Source organism: Carassius carassius, chromosome 41 (assembly GCF_963082965.1).
Source record: "Carassius carassius chromosome 41, fCarCar2.1, whole genome shotgun sequence".
NCBI classification, from domain to species: Eukaryota; Metazoa; Chordata; class Actinopteri; order Cypriniformes; family Cyprinidae; genus Carassius; species Carassius carassius.
Window position 1 is genome coordinate 20,432,431 of NC_081795.1, and position 17,797 is coordinate 20,450,227.

The window sequence follows — 17,797 nt, forward strand, 5'->3', positions numbered from 1 at the left end:
CTATTTGCCATATTTCTAGAGAGAAGAGTGGCGCCACCCCAGGAGGGATGAAGACCATCTCTTTTCAACAGGTCAGGTCTGCCCCAAAAGCTCGTCCAATTGTCTATGAAACCTATGTTATTCTGTGGGCATCACTTAGACATCCAGCCATTGAGTGATGACAATCTGCTATGCTTCTCATCACCACGGTAAGCAGGGAGGGGACCAGAGCATATTACAGTGTCTGACATCGTGCTTGCAAGTTCACACACCTCTTTAATGTTATTTTAAGTGATCTCCACCTGGCGAAGTCGAACATCATTAGCGCCGACATGAATAACAATCTTACTGTATTTACGTTTAGCATTAGCCAGCACTTTTAAATTTGCCAAGATGTCAGGCGCTCTGGCTCCCGGTAAACATTTGACTATGGTGGCTGGTGTCTCTATATTCATGTTCCGTACAATAGAATCACCAATAACTAGGGGTGTAATGGTACGCAAAAATCACGGTTCGGTATGTACCTCGGTTTTAAAGTCACGGTTCGGTTCATTTTCGGTACAGTAAGGGAAAGAAATGCAAACATTAAACTGCAGGTTGTTTATTACTATAAACTTTTTTTAACAATTTGTTTACACTTTTTTTAAATACTTTTTAATAAAATATATATAAAATAAAAAAAGAATAAGAAAAAATACTGCTGCAAAGTTCTCCACTAAATAAAATACTCTCAGTCTCAAACCAATATCATATAATAAAATATAATGAAAAATATAAATAAATAACTATGATTACAGTGAAGCATTACCAATCCCAGCTTGTAGGCCTGCTCATATTTAAAAAAGATATAACTTTTCCAAAGTGTAAAGTTGCAGCATCAACAGTTTCAGTTTTTAGACCTGCTCAGATTTCGTTATTGCGTTGGACCGATCGGAATTAAGAGCAAAGGTCTGTTTAAATGCCGACGGGAGCTGCGTTTGAATTACAATCGTTTTTTTCCTAGTTGTAGTGATGTTCACACTCGCGTGATGCCTTGTGAAAACATTAGGGCGGTTACACACTGGCATATTGCACCTGTCAAACATAGTCTATTTTGCCGTCAATACTGTTGACGGTGTCCTTTATCAGTAGGCTTTATATTTATGCTCAACATGAAGTATAGATATTGTTGTCGTGAAGACATCCTGGTCTGCCGGCGGCCTCCCTCTGTCACCTACAGTAGCAGCAGCGCGCCCGCCCCGCGTCAGGCACGATTCTGGTTTGTAAGGACACAGAAAACGCAAAGCAAAGCACGACTACGCTGCCTCACCGTCACCCAGTTGCCCTGCTGCAGGGGCTCTGTTTCCGGAACCGAACAATGTATAGGAATCCCTGAGCTAGACGCATCCAAAGCTGTATCTAGAGCCCTAACATTCTTACTGTCCTCAATTAAAGTTTGGATGCGTGTCTCTAATTCTGAAATCTTCTCTGTCAGCCTAACTATTTCCCTGCATTTATCACATGTGAATCCCTCATCAGCGACAATAGCAGGAGAAGCCATTACTCACTGTGCTTGATGAAATATTCTTTCTGCAGTTGTTTGATGAACTTGTGAAAAACTGGAGCGAGAGAGGGGAGAGGAGAAAAGAAAACAGCGATAGGTTCGAATGAAAACGCTAATGAGAAGCTAACGAGTGCTAATGTTTTGCAGGTGTACTTCACTCACGGATATAAAATAAAAGTGAACGATCAAAGTTAATCTGATAAGATTGATCGATAATATCAGAAATATGGTGTGAATTAAGTTATATTTTACCAATTTAAAAAACAGAGAGTGATAGTAAGATAGAGATTCTAGAGAAAAAATAAAATAAAAACAGCTACACCGAGCTATGATTAGCTACAGAAGGCCAACAGGAAGTAGAGAAAACACTGTCACTGTTTGTGACACTGTACACTTCAAAACCATGCCGTTTTTTACTACCAGGACACAGTTTCCGACCATGAGTTATTCCATAACGGACACAAACAGTTCTGTCGCTGAAGAACTGAAACGTAAACAAATGAATTATGATCCATATTACAACCTTATTGCTTTATTGTTCAGTGGACCCTTACCTTTCTAACTAAAACGGGACTTACAGCTGTGGATGTGTTTATGACTCGTTATTACGACGGATCTGGTATACTGCGTTTCTAATGTTCATGTTTTTATGTGTAGTGCTTACAAATGTAGCAAATACAGTCTTTATAAGCTTTCCATTGAAAAACAGCAGTCTGTCGTCGATGCTTGAGGCTTAGATCTTTATAATGATACATAGTTTGTCAAGATTAAATTTGTCCTATTTCATTTAATCTATTCATAAACACTGACACTTGCAAGTTGGGAGGCGTTCAGGACGAGGGCGTTGGGGTGCAGGCTAAGAGGTTAACAAGAGTCTGTGTGTTTGCTCCTTGTGAAGTATTGCCAGTTTACCTGCCTTACCAAACGTTTCCCACTGTTATTCTGCCTGTCTGTTCCGTGTATGATTCTCCCTGAGATCTTGTTAATGCATTGTTGGATTGTCCCATTGGATTGATAGCCTGAATTGGACTGATGATTGTCTTTGGACCTTTTGCCTGCATACCCGTCTCTGTCTTGTGAATTCCCCTAGTGTATGTTGAAAGATTAGAATGCCATCACGGTACTGACTCTCTGTCTGGTTTAATGATTCTGTCTCTGATATCTTTTCCTAATAAAATTCTGCAAATAGATCTTAATGCCACCTCAGCCTCGATGCTACAGGAGCATGCAACATCATTTCCACTCTTGGATTGTCAGAGTCAGACCTTGACCCCATTGAGAATCTTTGGGATGTGCTGGAAAAGACTTTGCACAGCGGTCCGACTATCCCATCATCAATACAAGATCTTGGCGAAAATTAATGCAACTCTGGACAGGAATAAATGTTGTGAAAATGCAGAAGCTTATCAAAATGGTGCCACTGCAAATCCGTGCCGTAATCAAAGCTAAAGGCAGTCCAACTAAATATTAGAGTGTGTAGACTTAATGTTAACTTAACTGACTGCTTCACTTCCACTTTAAAAACTGCATTTACATTTACATTTAATTATTTAGCAGACGCTTTTATCCAAAGCGACTTACAAATGAGAACAATAGAAGCAGTCAGGTCAACAAGAGAACAACAACAGTATACAAGTGCCATGACAAGTCTCAGTTAGTCTAGTATAGAACGCAAAGGTAGGTTTGTTTTTTTTTGTTTGTTTTTTTTTAATTAAAAGACAAGAAAAGGAAAAGTGCTAGTGTTAGTTGGTTAAGTGCAGGCGAAAAAGATGAGTCTTTAGCTGTTTCTTGAAAATGAGTAAAGACTCAGCTGTACGAATTGAGATTGTCATTCCACCAGCTGGGCACAGTCCAGGAAAAGGTCCGTGAGAGTGATTTTGAACTTCTTTGGGATGGTACCACAAGGCGGCGATCACTTGCAGATCGCAAACTTCTGGAGGGCACATAAGATTTAACCAATAAGTTTAGGTAAGTTGGTGCCGTGCCAGTGGTCGTCTTGTAGGCTAGCATCAGTACCTTGAATTTGATGCAAACAGCTACTGGTAGCCAGTGTAACCTGATGAGGAGAGGAGTAACGTGAGCTTTTTTTGCTTTTTTTTTGCTGCTGCATTCTGGATCAATTGCAGAGGCTTGACAGTACGTGCAGGAAGGCCCGCCAGTAGAGCATTACAATAGTCCAGTCTGGAGAGAACAAGAGCTTGGACAAGAAGTTGGGTTGCTTGCTCTGACAGGAAGGGTCTAATCTTCCTAATGTTGTATAAGGCAAACCTGCAGGACCGGGTAGTTGTAGCAATGTGGTCTGTGAAGCTTAACTGATGATCCATCACAACTCCTAGGTTTCTAGCTGTCCTCGAAGGAGTAATGGTTGATGAGCCCAGCTGTATAGAGAAGTTGTGATGAAGCAATGGGTTAGCTGGAATCACCAGGAGTTCTGTCTTCGTAAGGTTAAGCTGAAGGTGATGGTCATTCATCCAGCTAGAGATGTCACTCAGACAGGATGAAATGCGAGCAGCTACCGTCGGGTCATCTGGTTGGAATGAGAGGTAGAGTTGGGTGTCATCAGCGTAGCAGTGATAAGAAAAGCCATGCTTCTGAATGACAGATCCTAATGATGTCATGTAGATTGAGAAGAGAAGTGGTCCAAGTACTGAGCCTTGAGGAACCCCAGTAGCAAGGTGGTGTGACTTTGAAACATCACCCCTCCAAGACACACTGAAGGATCTGTCAGAGAGGTAGGACTTAACCCACAGGAGTGCTGTTCCAGAGATGCCCATCTTTCTGAGGGTGGACAGGAGAATCTGTTGATTAACAGTGTCAAAAGCAGCAGAAAGGTCCAGTAAGATGAGTACCGAGGATTTTGAAGCTGCTCTTGCTAGTCGCAGGGCTTCAGTAACCGAGAGCAGAGCAGTCTCAGTTGAGTGGCCACTTTTGAAGCCAGATTGGTTGCCGTCCAGGAGGTTGTTCTGTAGAAGGAACATAGAAAACTGGTTGAACACAGCTCGCTCAAGTGTCTTTGCAATGAATGGAAGAAGGGATACCGGTCTGTAGTTTTCAAGAAGCGCTGGATTTAGAGATGGTTTCTTGAGCAGTGGGCTTACCCGAGCCTGCTTGAATGCTGAGGGAAATGTTCCAGAGTGAAGAGAGGAGTTGATAACGTGAGTAAGCGAAGGTATGACTGAAAAAACTACACCAAAATTGGTCACTGGGCACAAAACCAAGCTTCTACTATGGCCATTCCAGTTTCCTGACCTGAACCCAGTAGAAAATGAGTGAGATGAACTGAAGAGGAGAAGCAACATCATGGAGCTGGGAATCTGAAGGGTCTGGAGAGATTCTGGATGAAGGAGTGGTCTCTGCTCTCTTGACAGGTGTTCTCCAACCACATCAGGCATTATAGGAGAAAATTCAGAGCTGTTATGCCAATATGAAGGTTTCAAAAAATATTGTGCCCGAGAGGTGTTTCAAAGATGGCCACTGAATGACTTGACTTGCTTTAAAGGGACTTTGATGCAGCATTAGTCCTTGACTGCTAGTTTTTAAACTATCTACAGGTGCTGGCCATATAATTAGAATATCATAAAAAAGTTGATTTATTTCACTAATTCCATTCAAAAAGTTAAACTTGTATATTATATTCATTCATTATATTCATTCATACTGATTTATTTCAAATGTTTATTTATTTTAATTTTGATGATTAGAACTGACAACTAAGGAAAATCCCAAATTCAGTATCTCAGAAAATTAGAATATTGTAAAAATGTTCATTATTGACACCTGATGCCACACTCTAATCAGCTAATTAAATCAAAACAGCTGCAAAGGCCTTTAAATTATCTTTCAGTCTAGTTCTGTAGGCTACACAATCATGGGGAAGACTGTTGACTTGACAGTTGTCCAAAAGACGACCGTTGACACCTTGCACAAGGAGGGTCATTGCAAAAGAGGCTGGCTTTTCACCGAGCTCTGTGTCCAAGCACATTAATAGAGAGGCAAAGGGAACGAAAATATGTGGTAGAAAAAAGTATACAAGCAATAGGGATAACCGCACCCTGGAGAGGATTTTGATACAAAACCCATTCAAAAATGTGGGGGAGATTCACAAAGAGTGGAAAATCTATGGGGTCTTGTGAAGAGGAAGATGCGATATGCCAGACCCAAGAATGCAGAAGAGCTGAAGGCCACTATCAGAGCAACCTTGGTTCTCATAACTCCTGAGCAGTGCCACAGACTGATCCACTCCATGACACACTGCATTGCTGCAGTAATTCAGGCAAAAGGAGTATCGAGTGCTGTACATGCTCATACTATTCATTTTCATATTTTTCAGTTGGCCAAGATTTCTAAACATCATTTTTATATTGGTCTTAAGTAATATTCTAATTTTCTGAGGTACTGAATTTGGGATTTTCTTTAGTTGAGGGTTATAATCTTCAAAATAAAAGAAATAAACATTTGAAATATATCAGTCTGTGTGAATAAATATAATAAACAAGTTTCACTTTTGAATGGAATTAGTGAAATAAATCAACTTTTTGATGATATTCTAATTATATGACCAGCACTTGTATATAGTAGTACTTCTTAAATCTCTAATGCAGAATGTTGCTTCATTGTACCAAACCTTTTCTTTTTTTCTTTTCTTTTCTTTTCTTTTCTTTTCTTTTCTTTTCTTTTCTTCAATCTCACAAGGACATGATGTATATAACATAGCAATAACTGATTAAAAATTAAGGAAAGGCTTTTGAATTAGCTCTTTTTTTTGTCCACACTACATTCTTTTTAAAGTCTTTTTCTAGCATTGTGAACCATGTGGAAGGTGCACGTTTTCAATAAAAAATACAATAAAAAATAAAATAAAATAATTGATTTTTGCCCATTACAAATAGTATGTTTCATGTTTTAGTAAGTAAACATATTTTTTTTTTTTTTTTTTTAATTTGTTGCACAGTAGAACCATTGTGTGAGAGGAATAGCTAATAATTCAGATCATATTATGTAATAAAATAACAAGTGTAAATAATGCACTTTCATAATGTATGCAAACAGAGTTCAGAGTTATCTGCAAAAAAAATGGACTCCCAGATTCATTGGTCCGTTCCCCATCATCCATCAAGTTAATCCAGTCACGTATAAACTCAAGCTCCCTTCACAATACAGTATTCATCCCACATTCGATGTCTCTCTGCTCAAGTCCTTCCACTCACCAGTTTCTCCTGTCTTCACAGAGCCTGGTCCCATAGACATAGCCCGACTTCTGATGGTGTTGGAGGATGGAACAGTCTATTCAATAAAGGAGATCCTAAGTTCCCGTCATCATGGGGATAAAATTGAATATCTGGTTGACTGACAGGGGTATGGCCCTGAAGAAAGATCATGAGTCCCAACAGATTATATATTCGATCCCAATCTCCTGGTAGAGTTCTATGCTTCTCATCCCCAAGATCCAGTGCCACATGGTCGAGATAATCCTCCACAATGTTGGGGTTTCCAGCCCTCTGGAGTGGGCTGTGGAGAGGGGGGTTCTGTCATGGATACACCATGCTCTTCCACCAATCAACTACCTCAGTCACCAGAGTTCTGATCACACGCACCTGACCATCATTCACTAATCGCCAGCACCACAGTATAAGAGTATGCAGTTCACACAAGCACATTGTCTGGTCTCCATTGTGGATAAGGACTCAATGCCCACACCAAGCTACTTACCTGAATTCCTGTTCCAAATCTCCTTTGTCCTCCCCTGCTGTTCCTGTATGTGATCCAATTACTAACCTGCATCCAATCCCTGATACCAGCTCCTGGGAAACCTTCCGTCATCTCACTATACCTGGTAACAAATAAAACCTTCATCACTATCATATCTCAAAGACTCCATTTCTGCCATTACCCCTCCTGATTCAGTTATGTTCTGACATGCTGTTCACATTGTTATTCAAATTATGGTGCAATGTGCACAGTTTACCTCTAGTTTAGAAAGGTATTCTGTGTTTGACTGTAAGCCGGGTTGCTATTTCACAAGAATTTAAGGAAACTAGAAACCTCTCCATAAGCACTTATAATAGGCAAATCTCAATATGAGCTCTATTTCTTTCTTAAAAAAAATTATAATAATAATAACAATTACTACAAATAATTGATCCAGATAAAGCATTAACCAGCAACAAGTCTAATGACAATTCATCCAGAAATGGAAGCATAAGTGTAAGTTCTACTAGGAAGACTTAATGCCACGTCGCATTCCAATAAGATCTAGCCAATCGTCTCTCAACACAAGGGATATAAAAGCACTTTACTTACATTTCATTGTGTTTGCAGATACTGCCGCTGTTGTTTCGGCATCCTGTTCAAACCTAAATGTCACAGCAACCTCTCGTCATCTGTGATTACTCAGAATCAGATGATGATTTTGAGCTACCATCTACTGTTGATACTCAGTGTAGCATTCCTCTCCAGAACCGCGATTCTCCATGGACCCAGTGGTCCTCAGGAAGGATTAACAATACACTACAGGCTGCCAGCATTCCTATCAATTAAGATTTATCAAGAGATGATCTGGTCCTTCTGGCATTCAACACACTGGGTTCCCCACCAAATTCACCTGCAGATACAGCTCAGTCAACTTTAGCAATGCCAAGGTAATACAAACAAACTGGTAGGAATAGGGCAGCTGAATCTTCTCCTCCTCGCCCATTTAAAAAAACGTATGACATTCGCACAGCCCTCGCAACCTCCGCCCAATTCTGCTGTTACCGATGCCAGTGCTCAACTCATCCAGGCTGTCAAAAGCCTTTCAAATACTGTTAAGTTTCTAGAATCCAAAATGGCTATCTTCAAGAATGCTGTCGCTGGTTGCACTCCAGGCTCTACTCCACCCATATTTAGTTCAGTCTTCCCCGGCTCTTCCTCATGCTTCCGGATCCAACGACCAACTAAGTGTCCCCTCTACATCCTCAGGAATTCAGGCACCTAATCAGTCGGCTAACACTTCAAGCCAAGATGTTAATGCCCCACCATCAACATCACATTAAATTACAATCTATCTACTGCAGTTCCAGCACAAGCTTTTGGTAGGCGTTTGTTTCACCTTCTGCAGTAACAGTGTAACCCCAAACCAGACAAAATATTATCCAAGGAAAAAAATAAAAAAAGTGAAAGTGACGTGAAATAAAGCCAATTATGGTGACCCATACTCAGAATTCATGCTCTGCATTTAACCCAAAGTACACATGCACAGCAGTGAACACACACCATGAACACACACCCGGAGCAGTGGGCAGCCATTTATGCTGCGGCACCCGGGGAGCAGTTGGGGGTTCGTTGCCTTGCTCAAGGGTACCCAAGTCATGTTATTGTCGGTCCGTGTCTTGAACCCACAACCCTAGGGTTAGGAGTCAAACTATCTAACCACTTGGCCACGACTTCCCCGAAAGAAATGAAAATACATTAACCTAGCTTCATTGCTGCTTCCTTTGCCTTCAATCGATCATCAATGGTAGAATGTGGTGACGTGGCAGTCTAGCTCAAACCGTCCTATCCCAGACTGCAACGTAACCTCTCATTCGTCAAATTCTTAATTGCTTTCTGTATTTACAGAGATATCTTATGTCAAGTATTTCCTAAACGTAGAGAGGAATTAGACATTTATTTGGCAATGATGGCAGATTTCATTTAAAGGTACTGGGGTAAGCTATTTTACGAATATCATAAATCCCTCTCCACAAAGTCTGCATCTCTCCTTACTCTATTTAACTCAAGGATTGACTAGTCAATCACGGATACCGAACTGTTAGTTCATCATTTTGGAGGCCAGAAAATTCTGGCATATCCAATCCGCAGCTTTCACGGTCAGTCTGCATCTTTTTGCCCTAAAACGTACAATAGCCAAGATACAGACGCTGTCCATGGTGCTGCAAACGGAAAGATGCCAGAGGGCGTCCCATTCTGAATTTTAACGGTTTTGCTTTATGTAATAATTTTAATGAATCTGTGTTCCTTCCCTAACTGTAAATTTTCTCATGAAATAAAAAGAGGTAAATAAAGGTTAAGTAATCGGTCCTCTCTCTTCTCCTCCATTTAGTCCCTTTAGGGTTAATTCGCTCAGAGTTTACACCCGGAAATATTCAGGGAAAAAAAAAAACGTTAATATTTGACATGTCTTCTCCCCATTCCAATTTTAACGCTAGCGTTAATGAATATATTACCTTTAATATTTAGATTTAGAACATTTTCACAGACGCCACACCCACACCCTTGTTTTTTAAAGGGCAAATGTTCACTGAAACTGGCCGAATGATTTTCCTAAACAATCATCAGGTTCCGTCTCATCAGCTCTTCATGAAATCTATCCTATCATGGTAGCCAGTTCTCTTTGGGGTGCAGCGTGGTCCTATAAGCATTTAATTATGTTTTGCGATAATGAAGCCACGGTCGCCATTATCAATAAAGGGAGATCTAACTGCCATTTGATTATGCCGATTCTGATGAGTCTGAACTGGCAGTCAGTTATCCACAATTTTATCTTTAAAGCTATTCACATTCCTGGCCACTGTAATACCATAGCTGATGCACTTTCTCGTTTTCAGGTTTTCAGACGTCTATGCCCATCAGCTGGGCAGGATCCAACTCCCTGACCATTCAGAAATCCTGCTAAATTAGCATTTTGGTAGAAATGGAAGTGTAACCATAAGTTCTACTAGGAAGACTTAATGCCACGTCACATTCCAATTAGATCTAGCCAATCGGCTCTCAACACGAGGGATATAAAAGCACTCTACTTACATTCCATTGTGTTTGCAGATACTTCCACTGTTGTTTCCCTCCATCTTCCCCACCACCACCAGGTTGGCTCTGTCCGTGCGGGAGGAAGGCTCTGCCCTGCCTTCATCAGGATTAGCTGGTATCTACTATAACCGTCCTCCTTTTTTTAAAAGGCACAGTTACTGATAATTTTTTAAGGTAGGGGCCCACCAACCACATTAAATACAACCCGAATTCCGGAAAAGTTGGGACGTTTTTTAAATTTTAATAAAATGAAAACTAAAGGAATTTCAAATCACATGAGCCAATATTGTATTCACAATAGAACATAGATAACGTAGCAAATGTTTAAACTGAGAAATTTTACACTTTTATCCACTTAATTAGCTCATTTAAAATTTAATGCCTGCTACAGGTCTCAAAAAAGTTGGCACGGGGGCAACAAATGGCTAAAAAAGCAAGCAGTTTTGAAAAAATCCAGCTGGGAGAACATCTAGTGATTAATTAAGTTAATTGATATCAGGTCTGTAACAGGATTAGCTATAAAAGCTTTGTCTTAGAGAAGCAGAGTCTCTCAGAAGTAAAGATGGGCAGAGGCTCTCCAAACTGTGAAAGACTGCGTAAAAAAATTGTGGAAAACTTTAAAAACAATGTTCCTCAACGTCAAATTGCAAAGGCTTTGCAAATCTCATCATCTACAGTGCATAACATCATCAAAAGATTCAGAGAAACTGGAGAAATCTCTGTGCGTAAGGGACAAGGCCGGAGACCTTTTTTGGATGCCCGTGGTCTTTGGGCTCTCAGACGACACTGCATCACTCATCGGCATGATTGTGTCAATGACATTACTAAATGGGCCCAGGAATACTTTCAGAAACCACTGTCGGTAAACACAATCCGCCGTGCCATCAGCAGATGCCAACTAAAGCTCTATCATGCAAAAAGGAAGCCATATGTGAACATGGTCCAGAAGCGCCGTCGTGTCCTGTGGGCCAAGGCTCATTTAAAATGGACTATTTCAAAGTGGAATAGTGTTTTATGGTCAGACGAGTCCAAATTTGACATTCTTGTTGGAAATCACGGACGCCGTGTCCTCCGGGCTAAAGAGGAGGGAGACCTTCCAGCATGTTATCAGCGTTCAGTTCAAAAGCCAGCATCTCTGATGGTATGGGGGTGCATAAGTGCATACGGTATGGGCAGCTTGGATGTTTTGGAAGGCTCTGTGAATGCTGAAAGGTATATAAAGGTTTTAGAGCAACATATGCTTCCCTCCAAACAACGTCTATTTCAGGGAAGGCCTTGTTTATTTCAGCAGGACAATGCAAAACCACATACTGCAGCTATAACAACAGCATGGCTTCGTCGTAGAAGAGTCCGGGTGCTAACCTGGCCTGCCTGCAGTCCAGATCTTTCACCTATAGAGAACATTTGGTGCATCATTAAACGAAAAATACGTCAAAGACGACCACGAACTCTTCAGCAGCTGGAAATCTATATAAGGCAAGAATGGGACCAAATTCCAACAGCAAAACTCCAGCAACTCATAGCCTCAATGCCCAGACGTCTTCAAACTGTTTTGAAAAGAAAAGGAGATGCTACACCATGGTAAACATGCCCCGTCCCAACTATTTTGAGACCTGTAGCAGAAATCAAAATTGAAATGAGCTCATTTTGTGCATAAAATTGTAAACTTTCTCAGTTTAAACATTTGCTATGTTATCTATGTTCTATTGTGAATAAAATATTGGCTCATGTGATTTGAAAGTCTTTTAGTTTTCATTTTATTAAAATTTAAAAAACGTTCCAACTTTTCCGGAATTCGGGTTGTATAAGCACCTAAAATACTGTTCAATCAAATGTCAACCAAGATAAGCAATACATTTTGTACCAACACAGATAGAAGAGTTATATCAGATTATTATTGAATATTAAGAATGGGCAAAAACAACAGACAAGGAAAAATAAAGCATAATAAACCAGCCTACTCATGTAAAGAAGACTTTAAAGTGCTATCAACAAACCCCGTAAGCATAGAGACAAACAACATAGAAACCGAAGTGAATTTTGGTATGAAAAACCTTAAACGACCATTGTCCATTTAGAATCCCAACTGTCAACTGAGAATGTCCGTTAAACTCAACGTAGAGGACGATGATAATGATGCTGACAATGTCTTTTTCAATGAGGATCAAACAATAATCCCATCTGATAACCATCCACCATGTGCTTCCCAACTGAGGCTTTAGTCGTTGTGGAATGAATATTTCCAAAAGATCCACTGGACAGTGGAAATGCTCCTCACATCCCCATTGTACATATTAGTAGTGATTAACTACCAATACTAAAGAGTCTATCTAAACAGAATGTACAAAGATGTTAGCTTGCTAACAAACCCATATTACACAGAGAAACCATGCTAAACAATATTAAAATACACGAATAAAGTATTTTAGTTAGAGAAATACAAGACTTAAACAGAAAATCACTTACATGATTGAGCTTGAAACACATATTTCTCAATCTGGACTAATGCATTGAATACCTGAGAAGAAAACCATGCTTCCACTTTGCCAAACAGATCTCTCTTTCCTCTTCTTCTTCTTCCTTGGATTTTTTGGCGTATTCTGCACCTTAGGCACATACCGCCACCAACTGTTCCTATTCATACATGGATGATAGTCTTGCCTCTATTCAGATTTTATTTATTTATTTATTTTATTTTTAATTTTATTTCAGGTTCACCCAAGCTGTATTTCTGGCTGCTGCGTGTTCAGCTCCCATGACAGACAAAAAAAAAAAAAAAAAACCCAGCTTGTGTGTTCCCCTATTCCTTTGCTTTATTTATTTAACTATCAAATTTGTTTATTTAATCCTGTTTATACTATATATTCCATTACTATTATTTGGTTAATACTTTCTTTTAATCCCTCTCTTTCCTCTACTACCTCACTGGGATTTAAACTAGAGGAGAAGAGCAATTTAGGGTCCCTAGAGGACAGGAGTAGTACTACAACCTACTAAAACCATAGTAACAGAACTATGGACTGTTAAACTACAAACTTCAGATCCACGCTACGGATGGGGCCTACACCAAAATAATTTTGTTATTTGTATGGTTTGGTAAAAAATACATTTTTATCCACACCTACTTTCTGGTATAACTGAATAAATGTGTTTTAATATCCAGCAGCAATAGTTAAATTTTGGCTCCCTTGGACTGTATCCAACATTCACATCAGTGTATAATATTGCTTTTTCCCACTGGTTTGATTTAGAAAGCTTTTGTCTTTATCTGGTCTTATTTTAATTAATTCTCTCCTTACAGCAAGCAGTTATAGTGCTCTCCTCATTAGCTTGGGCTTAAGTTTGAATAATTACAGACTGAAGACACTACCAGGTCAGGTACAGTTAAAACTGAAACTGGATGAAGTTTTTTTCTTTCTTTTTTTGTGGACACTGTGAACGTGAAATCGTCTATGTCTAACCAACTCTGATGTTTAGTTTATGTGAAGTTAAATTTAGCTGCATTTAGCTGTAGGAGTTCATTAAACTTGGGTGATTTTCTCAAAGGATCAGCAGAATATCTGCTTAAGGTGTTATTCTGCACGTTGTAGCACCTTGAAATAAAATGAGATCAACTAATCATCCGTGCATATTACACACAGAAGATTTTATGTGAACCCAATAGAATATAAAAAGGCTTCTTCCCACAGTATTTAAGGGAAAAAAAATATATATTTTCTTTTCATTTTCTCTAAGAGAAATTAACTGGCACCATGGCAAATGAACGTTCTCAGTATTCTTTCCTTTAGAATATCTGTGCATGCTAGCTATATTAACATTGCAACAAAGAACATGTACTGCACATGGAGTCTGATGTCTGCAATGGTATTATCAAAAATCCATTGGTGTTGGTGATTGGATTTAAATGTCAAACAGTATAATTTTAGACTATTTCCAGCAAAAGTGCATTGATTGTTTAAAACTAATAATTTATTTTGATTTGCTACATATTATGACTAATATCTAGCTTTATTTATACAAAATTCTAATATTCTAATTTTCTAAAAGCACCACTTTTAAAAGAGATACTGAATTTGGGATTTTCCTTAGATGTCAGTTATAAACATCAAAATTAAAAGAAATAAACATCTGAAATATATCAGTCTGTGTGTAATGAATGAATATAATATACAAGTTTGACTTTTTGAACGGAATTAGTGAAATAAATCAACTTTTTGATGATATTCTAATTATATGATCAGCACCTGTTTGTGATTATAGATGTATCATTTGGACCAATCAGACACAAACCTATTTTTTTTTTTTTACATAACATAACATAACATAACATAACATAACATAACATAACATAACATAACATAACATAACATAAAGCAGTACAATGAAAGTGCATTAACTAATTCCATCAACATAAAAATACAGCCCTGGTGGATGTTAGAAAAAATATGGAAACGTTATGCATAGGTGTGGATACTGTATGCCTATGTGTATGTATGAAGTGATAGCTGCAAGGGCAAAGCAAAAGTGAAAAGAAAGAATATATAAACTTACATAACGAAAGTAGTGAGGTATATATCTGGTAATGTACATTTGGCTTGTAATTATGTTTGTGTGGTATGAAGAAATGTATTAAGAAATGTCAAAAAGGGGGACCAGGTGTCTTAAAAGGCTGATGATTGCTTCCTTCTGTGTGCATTGTGTTTTTCCATTGAAATGTATTCTGAGATTAAATTTGTCCAGTGTTTGATGTGGCAAGATTTTTTTGATTTCCAATTTTCGAGAACTACTTTTTTAGCGACAGCTAGAGAAATGAGCAACTGATTCCTGTATTTTTGCGGGATATGGATTTCGGAAAAGTCGCCTATGAGACAAAGGGTTGGTGATGATGGTATTCTGTGGTTTAGGATAGTGGACAGTGTCTCAGTGACTGTAATCCAAAAAGAGTAAACTGGTTGGCAATGCCACATGGTGTGCAAATAGTCGTCTGTGCTACCTAAAGTGCATTGTGAACAGATATCGGTGTTGTGTAGGCCCATTTTGAACATTTTACTTTGGGTGATGTGAGTTCTATGAATGACTTTATATTGTACAAGCTGCAGGTTTGTGTTATCTGTCATGGAAAATGTATTCTTACAGATTTGTTCCCAGTAACCTGGGTTGGAAGAGACGGCCAGGTCGGTTTCCCACTTGGTTGTTGGGAGTGTTATTGTTGTGTTTTGGTTGGAAAACAATGTATATAGTTGGGAGGTAAATTAATTTTTCTAAATTTCTTCTATAAGCTGGGGAAGGTTGTAATGTATTATTGGTAAGTGTGGTTTTATCTTTAATTTGAAGTCTAAGTTGTTGATATTGAAGGAATTGTTCTCTCCCAACCCCATATTTCTGTCTGAGTGTGTTAAATGACATGAAATGTTGGTTCTCAAATAAGTGGTGAAGATGTGTGATTCCTTTTTGTGCCCATGTGGAGAAATAAAGAGGTTTATTCTGTATCATGAATTCTGGGTTGTGCCAGAGTGGGGTAAACCTGTTTAATTCTAGTGATGATTTTGTGATTTGGTTCGTTTTCCACCAGGCTGTCAGAGTTGAATGGATGGTAATGTGTTGGCAAAGTTTGGATTTCTTGATTGATTGTGAGAGGAACGGGAGGTCTGCAACTGAGATATCTGTGCATTGGTTTTGTTCCAGTTCTAGCCCAGGGTAATTATGCTTGTGTATATTGATCCATTTAACTATGTACTTTAATTGATTTGCCAGAAAGTAGTGATGGAAGTTTGGTGCCTCAAGCCCCCCATGTGATTTTTTTATTTTGTAGTGTTGAGAGTGATATCCTGGGTTTTTTGTTTTTTCCAATAAAATTGTGTTGTTAATGAATTAAGAGTTTTGAACCATTTATCTGTAGGAGTGATGGAGATCATAGAAAAAAGGTAGTTTATTTGGGGTAGGGTTTTCATTTTGACAGCATCTATTCTTCCGATGAGTGTGAGTGGGTGTTTAGACCAGCGTTTATATTCATCTTCAATTTTCTTTAGGAGTGGAGTATAGTGGAGGGTGAAAAGCTCTGAAAGCCTGGGGTAAATCTGAATCCCTAGGTACTTGATGTTGCCTGTGTGAAGGTGGAGGGATGTGTCCTGAGCTCCCGAATCCCATGCATCATCTGAAAGTGGTAGTAAAATTGACTTGTTCCAGTTGATTGCTACAAATGAGGTAGTGTTAAACGAAAGACTAAAGTGCTCGAGGAGGATATGGAACAAATGAGGAGTTTACTAAGAACGAAGGAGAATAACAGACAATATACTATTCAATACAATACACATTCACAATACTAACGGGTTAACATGCACATACAAGTCACATATAGCTTTGACCCATTTACATTCAGTATACATTCAACACATATAATCACGGACGAGGAGGAACTGAACAGAATGGGTAATGAGGTAATTTGAACACACAGAAGGTAATGAGGGAACTGGAGACAGGTGGGGAGCAATCAATTAACTAAAACAAGAAAAGGAAGGTGACCAAATAAGGGAACAAAAGTTCATTAACGTGACAGTTCGCCCCCTCCCGGAACGGTGCGTCCTCGCACCGCAAGAGGAATAACAGCGGAGGGAGGGTGGGGGTTCTGGAGGCGGGCGAGGAGCAGGCAAGGAGCAGGTGAAGAGGGAGCATGGAGGTAGGGACCAGGGCGGAGTGGATGGAGGGAGGAGCCCGGAGCAGGAGAAGCCGGATGGTCCTCCAGAGACCAGCCAGGACAGAGATCCATGGTGGAGTCGACGGCGGGAGGAGCCATGGTGGAGAAGCGGCCGACGACACCAGGGGGCCGACAGGAGGAGACTGCACCGGTGGGTGAGGAGCCCAAGATGGAGCAGCACAGCCGCAGAGCCAGGGTGAAGCCGAGGATCCGGAAGGCCTAGGTGGAGCAGAAGGCTCTGGCGACCAAGGCGGAGGCGGGGTCCTGGAAGACTGCTGTGGAGCCGGAGTGACTGAGGATGATGGTGGAACCAGAGGGAAGGAGGAGCCTGACAGAGCCGGAGGGATGGAGTGACGAGGTGGAACCAGAGGAATGGAGTCCCAAGGCGGCGGATGGTCGAAGACTGAGCAAGCTGGAGCCGGAGGGACGAGGGAGCCTGGTGGAGCAGTTGGGATGCCAGGCCACGGTGGAGATGAGGGTGCTAAGAGCCAAGGCGGAGCCGCTGGGTCGAAGGACCGAGGAGGAGTCCAGGGCTCGGAGGTGGAGACAGGGCCTTAACACACCAAGGTGGAGCTGGAGACTGGCAGTCCAGCGGCGAACCATCGAGCCCAGATGGCGCGGACTGAGGGTGAGCTGCGGGACTGACTGGCACCAGCGGAGATGAGGTCGATGAACAGGCTGGCCTAGGAGGAGGAGAGAGAGGAAGGATGGGAGGGAATACAGGAGACACAGGAAATTCAGAGCTGGGCGGAACCATCGGAGAAACAGGAAATTCAGAGCTGGGCGGAACCAGCGGA